Genomic DNA, 11,509 nt, shown 5'->3' with positions numbered 1-11,509 from the left:
CTCCAGCGCACGCACGCGGCTAGCAGCTAGCTAGCACGCGACGGCCCACTCCAGCGCATGCAATCAGCGGTCAGATCCAGCGCACAGCATCCGTGCCGCGCTCGTTCGCGGCCTCCGGCGCCCCGCCCTGCAGCTCCCGCTCAGCGCGCTCACGCCCGCCATGCCCTGCTGCTCGGCCGCGCTGGCCCGCCAGCTCGCCGAGGCTGCAGTAGCACCGCCCCACCTCGCCGCATCTTCAAGCTCGCGCCGCCGTGCGAAGCCCCGGAGCGGCTCGGCAAGTGCGACGACGGGATGGCCGCCTTCTCCGGGGACCTCCGCCACCGCTGGAGGCCGCCGGAGCCGCGCCTTGTGCTGGCTCTTCCTAGGCGCCCCGCGGCTGCATCATGGTCCGACAGGATGGGTGGGTGGTCGTGGTGGGCCAGGGGGAGAAAAGGAGAGAGAGGGTGACACGTGGGCCAGGCCGGACACAGATGGACGAGGCGGGCGCAGAAGACGTCCGTTTTGTGTCCGCGTCGGACTCAAATGTGTCTCAAATTTGGGATGGAAATGGATCCGCGTGGACACAAAACGGACGCAAAATAGAAATGGGTCTCTGCATTGGGCCATCATTTTTGTCCATGCAAACCCAAGCGGACATGAGGGGACGAAATGGGTCGCCCCATTGAAGTTGCTCTAATTAGAGCTTAAGTACAGCAGCCACATCAACTAGTGGCCGCACAGTTCAAGGGCCTCCTTTCCCATCGTCGAAATACAAATGTCCAGATCAATATAGCATCAACCAGCTAGCCACAGTTTACACTTTTTCAGCACGGATAATTAAAAAAATGCCTCCTTAAAAAGAAAAGGCAAGAATGATCCACCACAACAGAACACTACACAAATAATTTGCACCACATATCCAAAGATCAACATGAACAAATGAACAATAATCCACACATCAGTAGATCGTTCACGAGCACAAATTCTATGGGGAAAAACGCATGAATGAGTGCAAACCAAAAAACTTTCTTGCATTAACAAAAGATCTTGCAAGAATGAGATAAACAAGTACTAGGCTACTAGCAGAGAGAAGAAAACTTGGCTTCAGCCATCCCCCGTGTGGAGAACTCACCTGCAGAGAGCTATCGGCATGGAGAACTTGGTGCTCAAGCAGAGAACATTGGGGAAACATGGTGGTGGGCAACGCCGGAGTGTATGCGGACGGCATCTGGATCCGGCTGATTTGGGTATGGGAGCTTGGGCAGGAACATGATGTCGCCTTCATCGCAGGAGGGCTTGCGTGCCCTCCACCACCATCGGTTAGAGTACCTCACCGTTGCAGATCTTAGTCGCCGACCGCCGGAAAAAGTGGATCCAGGGCATGAGAGCTCGAGACGAGACGGGACGAGACGTGTTGATCTGACTGCGAATTTCGCGGTGAGATTGAAGAGCTCGACGTCGCCGGATCTTCATTGGGGACAGCCTTGAAGGAAATATGCCCTAGAGGCAATAATAAAGTTGTTATTTATATTTCCTTATATCATGATAAATGTTTATTATTCACGCTAGAATTGTATTAACCGGAAACTTAGTACATGTGTGAATACATAGACAAACAGAGTGTCACTAGTTTGCCTCTATTAGACTAGCTCGTTAATCAAAGATGGTTAAGTTTCCTAGCCATAGACATGAGTTGTCATTTGATTAACGGGATCACATCATTAGAGAATGATGTGATTGACTTGACCCATTCCGTTAGCTTAGCACTTGATCGTTTAGTATGTTGCTATTGCTTTCTTCATGACTTATACATGTTCCTATGACTATGAGGTTATGCAACTCCCGAATACCGGAGGAACACTTTGTGTGCTACCAAACGTCACAATGTAACTGGGTGATTATAAAGGTGCTCTACAGGTGTCTCTGATGGTACTTGTTGAGTTGGCATAGACCGAGATTAGGATTTGTCACTCCGATTGTCGGAGAGGTATCTCTGGGCCCTCTCGGTAATGCACATCACTATAAGCCTTGCAAGCAATGTGACTAGTGAGTTAGTTGCGGGATGATGCATTACGGAACGAGTAAAGAGACTTGCCGGTAACAAGATTGAACTAGGTATTGAGATATCGACGATCGAATCTCGGGCAAGTAACATACCGATGACAAAGGGAACAACGTATTTTGTTATGCTGTTTGACCGATAAAGATCTTCGTAGAATATGTAGGCCAATATGAGCATCCAGGTTCCGCTATTGGTTATCGACCAAAGATGAGTCTCGGTCATGTCTGCATAGTTCTCGAACTCGTAGGGCCCGCATGCTTAACGTCAGGTGACGATCGGTATTATAAGTTTATGTGTTTTGATGTGCCGAAGGTAGTTCGGAGTCCCGGATATGATCACGGACATGACGAGGAGTCTCGAAATGGTCGAGACATAAAGATCGATATATTGGACGACTATATTTGGACATCGGAATGGTTCCAGGTGAGATCGGGCATATACCGGAGTACCGGGAGGTTACTGGAAACCCCCGGAAGGTATATGGGCCTTATTGGGCCATAGTGGAAGAGAGGAGACGGGAGCAAAGGAGGGGGCGCCCCCCAAGCCCAATCCGAATTGGGAGTGGGGTCGGCCCACCTTTCCTTCCTCCTTCCTCCTCCTTCCTTCTCTCCTAGTCCAACTAGGGAAGGGGGGGGATCCTACTCCCGGTGGGAGTAGGACTCCCCTTGGGGCGCGCCTAGGAGGCCGGCCTCTTCCCCCTCCTCCACTCCTTTATATACGGGGGAGGGGGGCACCCCATAGACACACAAGTTGATCATTGATCTCTTAGCCGTGTGTGGTGCCCCCCTCCATCATAATCCACCTCGGTCATATCGTTGTAGTGCTTAGACGAAGCCCTGCGCCGGTAGCTTCATCATCACCGTCATCACGCCGCCGTGCTCACGAAGCTCTTCCCCGACACTCTACTGGATCGTGAGTTCGTGGGACGTCACCGAGCCGAACGTGTGCAGATCACGGAGGTGTCGTACCTTCGGTGCTAGGATCGGTAGATCGTGAAGACGTACGACTACATCAACCGCGTTGTCATAACGCTTCCGCTTACGGCCCATGAGGGTACGTAGACAACACTCTCCCCTCTCGTTGCTATGCATCACCATGATCTTGCGTGTGCGTAGGAATTTTTTTGAAATTACTACGTTCCCTAACAGTGGCATCCGAGCCAGGTTTATGCGTAGATGTTATATGCACGAGTAGAACACAAGTGAGTTGTGGGCGATAATAGTCATACTGCTTACCAGCATGACATAGTTTGATTCGGCGGTATTGTTGGATGAAGCGGCCCGGACCGACATTACGCGTACGCTTACGCGAGACTGGTTCTACCGACGTGCTTCTCACACAGGTGGCTGGCGGGTGTCAGTTTCTCCCACTTTAGTTAAATCGAGTGTGGCTACGCCCGGTCCTTGTTGAAGGTTAAAACATCACATACTTGACGAAAAATCGTTGTGGTTTTGATGCGTAGGTAAGAACGGTTCTTGCTCAGCCCGTAGCAGCCACGTAAAACTTGCAACAACAAAGTAGAGGACGTCTAACTTGTTTTTGCAGGGCATGTTGTGATGTGATATGGTCAAGACATGATGCTAAATTTTATTGTATGAGATGATCATGTTTTGTAACGGAGTTATCGGCAACTGGCAGGAGCCATATGGTTGTCGCTTTATTGTATGCAATGCAATCGCCATGTAATTGTTTTTACTTTATCACTAAGCGACAACGATAGTCGTAGAAACAATAGTTGGTGAGACGACAACGATGCTACGATGGAGATCAAGGTGTCGCGCCGGTGACGATGGTGATCATGACAATGCTTTGGAGATGGAGATCAAAGGCACAAGATGATGATGGCCATATCATATCACTTATATTGATTGCATGTGATGTTTATCTTTTATGTATCTTATTTTGCTTTGATTGGCGGTAGCATTATAAGATGATCTCTCACTAAATTTCAAGGTGCAAGTGTTCTCCCTGAGTATGCACCGTTGCGAAAGTTCGTCGTGCCGAGACACCACGTGATGATCAGGTGTGATAAGTTCTACGTTCACATACAACGGGTGCAAGCCAGTTTTGCACACGCAGAATACTCAGGTTAAACTTGACGAGCCTAGCATATGCAGATATGGCCTCAGAACACTGAGACCGAAAGGTCGAGCGTGAATCATATAGTAGATATGATCAACATAGTGATGTTCACTATTGAAAACTACTCCATCTCACGTGATGATCGGACATGGTTTAGTTGATTTGGATCACGTGATCACTTAGATGATTAGAGGGATGTCTATCTAAGTGGGAGTTCTTAAGTAATATGATTAATTGAACTTTAATTTATCATGAACTTAGTACCTGATAGTATTTTGCATGTCTATGTTGTTGTAGATAGATGGCCCGTGCTGTTGTTCCGTTGAATTTTAATGCGTTCCTTGAGAAAGCTAAGTTGAAAGATGATGGTAGCAATTACACGGACTGGGTCCGTAACCTGAGGATTGTCCTCATTGCTGCACCAAAGAATTACGTCCTGGAAGCACCGCTAGGTGCAAGACCCGCTACAGGAGCAACGTCGGACATTGTGAACATCTGGCAGAGCAAAGCTGATGACTACTCGATAGTTCAGTGTGTCATGCTTTACGGCTTAGAACCGGGACTTCAACGACGTTTTGAACGTCATGGAGCATATGAGATGTTTCAGGAGTTGAAGTTAATATTTCAAGCAAATGCCCGGTTTGAGAGATATGAAGTCTCCAATATGTTCTATAGCTGCAAGATGGAAGAGAATAGTTCTGTCAGTGAACATATACTCAAAATGTCTGGGTATAATAATCACTTGATTCAACTGGGAGTAAATCTTCCTAATGATAGTGTCATTGACAGAATTCTTCAATCACTGCCACCAAGCTACAAGAGCTTCGTGATGAACTATAATATGCAAAGGATGAACAAGACAATTCCCGAGCTCTTCGTGATGCTAAAGGCTGCGGAGGTAGAAATCAAGAAGGAGCATCAAGTGTTGATGGTCAATAAGACCACCAGTTTCAAGAAAAAGGGTAAAGGGAAGAAGGGAAACTTCAAGAAGAACGGCAAGCAAGTTGCTGCTCAAGTGAAGAAACCCAAGTCTGGACCTAAGCCTGAGACTGAGTGCTTCTACTGCAAAGGGACTGGTCACTGGAAGCGGAACTACCCCAAGTATTTGGCAGATAAGGAGGATGACAAGGTGAACAAAGGTATGTGTGATATACATGTTATTGATGTGTACCTTACTAATGCTCGCAGTAGCACCTGGGTATTTGATATTGGTTCTGTTGCTAATATTTGCAACTCGAAACAGGGATTACGGATTAAGCGAAGATTGGCTAAGGACGAGGTGACTATGCGCGTGGGAAATGGTTCCAAAGTCGATGTGATTGTCGTCGGCACACTACCTCTACATCTACCTTCGGGATTAGTTTTAGACCTGAATAATTGTTATTTGGTGCCAGCATTGAGCATGAACATTATATCTGGATCTTGTTTGATGCGAGACGGTTATTCATTTAAATCTGAGAATAATGGTTGTTCTATTTATATGAGTAATATCTTTTATGATCATGCACCCTTGAAGAGTGGTCTATTTTTGTTGAATATCGATAGTAGTGATACACATATTCATAATATTGAAGCCAAAAGATGCAGAGTTGATAATGATAGTGCAACTTATTTGTGGCACTGCCGTTTGGGTCATATTGGTGTAAAGCGCATGAAGAAACTCCATTCCGATGGACTTTTAGAATCACTTGATTATGAATCACTTGGTACTTGCGAACCATGCCTCATGGGCAAGATGACTAAAACTCCGTTCTCCGGAACAATGGAGCGAGCAACAGATTTGTTGGAAATCATACATACTGATGTATGTGGTCCGATGAATATTGAGGCTCGCGGTGGGTATCGTTATTTTCTCACCTTCACAGATGATTTGAGCAGATATGGGTATATCTAATTGATGAAACATAAGTCTGAAACATTTGAAAAGTTCAAAGAATTTCAGAGTGAAGTGGAAAATCATCGTAACAAGAAAATGAAGTTTCTACGATCTGATCGTGGAGGAGAATATTTGAGTTACGAGTTTGGTCTTCATTTGAAACAATGCGGAATAGTTTCGTAACTCACGCCACCCGGAACACCACAACGTAATGGTGTGTCCGAACGTCGTAACCGCACTTTATTAGATATGGTGTGATCTATGATGTCTTTTATTGATTTACCGCTATCATTTTGGCGTTATGCTTTAGAGACGGCTACATTCACGTTAAATAGGGCACCATCTAAATCCGTTGAGACAACACCTTATGAACTGTGGTTTGGCAAGAAACCAAATTGTCGTTTCTTAAAGTTTGGGGCTGCGATGCTGCTACCTCTTGAGCACTGCGTTGGTTTTCCCTTGAAGAGGAAAGGGTGATGCAGTAAAGTAGCGTAAGTATTTCCCTCAGTTTTTGAGAACCAAGGTATCAGTCCAGTAGGAGACCACGCTCAAGTCCCACGCACCTACACAAACAAATAAGAACCTTGCAACCAACACGATAAAGGGGTTGTCAATCCCTTCACGGCCACTTGCAAAAGTGAGATCTGATAGACATGATAAGATAATATTTTTGGTATTTTTATGATAAAGACTAAAAGTAAAGAAAGCAAAATAAACGGTGACAGAAATAGCTTGTTGACGGAAGATTAATATGATGGAAAATAGACCCGGGGCCATAGGTTTCACTAGTGGCTTCTCTCAAGATAGCATAAGTATTACAGTGGGTGAACAAATTATTGTCGAGCAATTGATAGAATTGAGCATAGTTATGAGAATATCTAGGTATGATCATGTTTATAGGAATCATGAGCATAGTTATGAGAATATCTAGGTATGATCATGTATATAGGCATCACGTCCGTGACAAGTAGACCGACTCCTGCCTGTATCTACTACTATTACTCCACACATCGACCGCTATCCAGCATGCATCTAGAGTATTAAATTCATAAGAACGGAGTAACGCTTTAAGCAAGATGACATGATGTAGAGGGATAAACTCATGCAATATGATATAAACCCCATCTTTTTATCCTCGATGGCAACAATACAATACGTGTCATTTCCCCTACTGTCACTGGGATCGAGCACCGCAAGATTGAACCCAAAGCTGAGCACTTCTCCCATTGCAAGAAAGATCAATCTAGTAGGCCAAACCAAACTAATAATTCGAAGAGACTTGCAAAGATAACCAATCATACATAAAAGAATTCAGAGGAGATTCAAATATTGTTCATAGATAATCTTGATCATAAACCCACAATTCAACGGATCTCGACAAACACACAGCAAAAAGAAGAGTTACATCGAATAGATCTCCAAGAAGACCGAGGAGAACTTTGTATTGAGATCCAAAGAGAGAGAAGAAGCCATCTAGCTAATAACTATGGACCCGAAGGACTGAGGTAAACTACTCACACATCATCGGAGAGGCTATGGTGTTGATGTAGAAGCCGTCCGTGATGATGCCCCCTCCGGCGGAGCGCCGGAAAAGGCCCCAAGATGGGATCTCACAGGTACAGAAGGTTGCGGCGGTGGAAATAGGGTTTTGGCTCCGTGTTTTCAGGGTACGTAGGTATATATAGGAGGAAGAAGTAGGTCGGTGGAGCTAGAGGGGCCCACGAGGGTGGAGGGCGCGCCCAGGGGGGTAGGCGCGCCCCCCCTGCCACGTGGCTGCTACCTCTTGAGCACTGCGTTGGTTTTCCCTTGAAGAGGAAAGGGTGATGCAGCAAAGTAGCGTAAGTATTTCCCTCAGTTTTTGAGAACCAAGGTATCAATCCAGTAGGAGGCTACGCGCGAGTCCCTCGCACCTACACAAAACAAATAAATCCTCGCAACCAACGCGATAAGGGGTTGTCAATCCCTTCATGGTCACTTACGAGAGTGCGATCTGATAGATATGATAGGATAATATTTTTGGTATTTTTGTGATAAAGATGCAAAGTAAAATAAAAGCAAAGTAAAAAAGCAAAAGAAATAACTAAGTATTGGAAGATTAATATGATGAAGATAGACCCGGGGGCCATAGGTTTCACTAGTGGCTTCTCTCAAGAGCATAAGTATTTTACGGTGGGTGAACGAATTACTGTTGAGCAATTGACAGAATTGAGCATAGTTATGAGAATATCTAGGTATGATCATGTATATAGGCATCACGTCCGAGACAAGTAGACCGACTCCTGCCTGCATCTACTACTATTACTCCACTCATCGACCGCTATCCAGCATGCATCTAGAGTATTAAGTTCATAAAAACAGAGTAACGCCTTAAGCAAGATGACATGATGTAGAGGGATAAATTCATGCAATATGATAAAAAAACCATCTTGTTATCCTTGATGGCAACAATACAATACGTGCCTTGCTGCCCCTACTGTCACTGGGAAAGGACACCGCAAGATTGAACCCAAAGCTAAGCACTTCTCCCATTGCAAGAAAGATCAATCTAGTAGGCCAAACCAAACTGATAATTCGAAGAGACTTGCAAAGATAATCAATCATACATAAAAGAATTCAGAGAAGATTCAAATATTGTTCATAGATAATCTTGATCATAAACCCACAATTCATCGGTCTCAACAAACACACCGCAAAAGAAGATTACATCGAATAGATTTCCACGAGAGAGGGGGAGAACATTGTATTGAGATCCAAAAAGAGAGAAGAAGCCATCTAGCTACTAACTATGGACCCGAAGGTCTGAAGTAAACTACTCACACTTCATCGGAGAGGCTATGATGATGATGTAGAAGCCCTCCGTGATGGATGCCCCCTCCGGCGGAGCTCCGGAACAGGCCCCAAGATGGGATCTCGTGGGTACAGAAGGTTGCGGCGGTGGAATTAGGTTTTTGGCTCCGTATCTGATCGTTTGGGGGTACATAGGTATATATAGGAGGAAGGAGTACGTCGGTGGAGAAACAGGGGGGCCACGAGGGTGGAGGGCGCGCCCTGGGGGTAGGCGCGCCCCCTACCTCGTGGCCTCCTCTTTTGTTTCTTGACGTAGGGTCCAAGTCTCCTGGATCATAATCTTCCTAAAAATCACGTTCCCGAAGGTTTCATTCCGTTTGGACTCCGTTTGATATTCCTTTTCTGCGAAACTCTGAAATAGGCAAAAAACAACAATTCTGGGCTGGGCCCCCGGTTAATAGGTTAGTCCCAAAAATAATATAAAAGTGAATAATAAAGCCCAATAATGTCCAAAATAGTAGATAATATAGCATGGAGCAATCAAAAATTATAGATACGTTGGAGACGTATCAGTGGCTTCCTCGTTGATTGCTTGATGTCCACTCCAAGTCCTCTGGATCACGTTTGTTCCGAAAATCACGTTCTCGAAGGTTTCATTCCATTTGGACTCCGTTTGATATCATTTTCCTTCGAAACACTGAAATAGGCAAAAAAAACAGCAATTTGGGTTGGGCCTCCGGTTAATAGGTTAGTCCCAAAAATAATATAAAAGTGTATAATAAAGCCCATTAAACATCCAAAACAGAATATATGATAGCATGGAACAATCAAAAATTATAGATACATTGGAGACGTATCAGATGCTTATGTGAAAAAGTTTCAACCTGATAAGCTCGAACCCAAATTGAAGAAATGTGTCTTCATAGGATACCCAAAGGAGACTGTTGGGTACACCTTCTATCATAGATCCGAAGGCAAGACATTCGTTGCTAAGAATGGATACTTTCTAGAGAAGGAGTTTCTCTCGAAAGAAGTGAGTGGGAGGAAAGTAGAACTTGATGAGGTAACTGTACCTGCTCCCTCATTGGAAAGTAATTCATCACAGAAATCTGTTCCTGTGACTCCTACACCAATTAGTGAGGAAGCTAATGATGATGATCATGTAACTTCAGGTCAAGTTACTATCGAACCTCGTAGGTCAACCAGAGTAAGATCCGCACCAGAGTGGTACGGTAAATCCTGTTCTGGAGGTCATGTTACTTGACCATGACGAACCTACGAACTATGAGGAAATGATGATGAGCCCAGATTCCGTAAAATGGCTTGAGGCCATGAAATCTGAGATGGGATCCATGTATGAGAACAAAGTGTGGACTTTGGTTGACTTGCCCGATGATCGGCAAGCCATCGAGAATAAATGGATCTTCAAGAAGAAGACAAACACTGACGGTAATGTTACTGTCTACAAAGCTCGACTTGTTGCGAAAGGTTTTCGACAAGTTCAAGGAGTTGACTACGATGAGACGTTCTCACCCGTAGCGATGCTTAAGTCCGTCCGAATCATGTTAGCAATTTCCGCATTTTATGATTATGAAATTTGGCAAATGGATGTAAAGACTGCATTCCTGAATGGATTTCTGGAAGAAGAGTTGTATATGATGCAACCTGAAGGTTTTATCGATGCTAAGGATGCTAACAAAGTGTGCAAGCTCCAGCGATCCATTTATGGACTAGTGCAAGCATCTCGGAGTTGGAATAAACGTTTTGATAGTGTGATCAAAGCATATGGTTTTATACAGACTTTTGGAGAAGCCTGTATTTACAAGAAAGTGAGTGGGAGCTCTATAGCATTTCTAATATTATATGTGGATGACATATTGTTGATTGGAAATGATATATAATTTCTGGATAGCATAAAAGGATATTTGAATAAGAGTTTTTCAATGAAAGACCTCGGTGAAGCTGCTTATATATTGGGCATCAAGATCTATACAGATAGATCAAGACACTTAATTGGACTTTCACAAAGCACATACCTTGATAAAGTTTTGAAGAAGTTCAAAATGGATCAAGCAAAGAAAGGGTTCTTGCCTGTGTTACAAGGTGTGAAGTTGAGTCAGACTCAATGCCCGACCACTGCAGAAGATAGAGAGAAAATGAAAGGTGTTCCCTATGCTTCGGCCATAGGCTCTATCATGTATGCAATGCTGTGTACCAGACCTGATGTGTGCCTTGCTATTAGTTTAGCAGGGAGGTACCAAAGTAATCCAGGAGTGGATCACTGGACAGCGGTCAAGAACATCCTGAAATACCTGAAAAGGACTAAGGATATGTTTCTCGTTTATGGATGTGACAAAGAGCTCGTCGTAAATGGTTACGTCGATGCAAGCTTTGACACTGATCCGGATGACTCTAAGTCGCAAACCGGATACGTGTTTATATTGAACGGTGGAGCTGGCAGTTGGTGCAGTTATAAGCAAAGCGTCGTGGCGGGTCTACGTGTGAAGCGGAGTACATAGCTGCTTCGGAAGCAGCAAATGAAGGAGTCTGGATGAAGGAGTTCATATCCGATCTAGGTGTCATACCTAGTGCATCGGGTCCAATGAAAATCTTTTGTGATAATACTGGTGCAATTGCCTTGGCAAAGGAATCCAGATTTCACAAGAGAACCAAGCACATCAAGAGACGCTTCAATTCCATCCGCGGTCAAGTCATGGAGGGAG

This window comes from Aegilops tauschii, chromosome 5 (assembly GCF_002575655.3).
Source record: "Aegilops tauschii subsp. strangulata cultivar AL8/78 chromosome 5, Aet v6.0, whole genome shotgun sequence".
Classification (NCBI taxonomy): domain Eukaryota; kingdom Viridiplantae; phylum Streptophyta; class Magnoliopsida; order Poales; family Poaceae; genus Aegilops; species Aegilops tauschii.
This window is presented reverse-complemented; position numbering follows the sequence as displayed.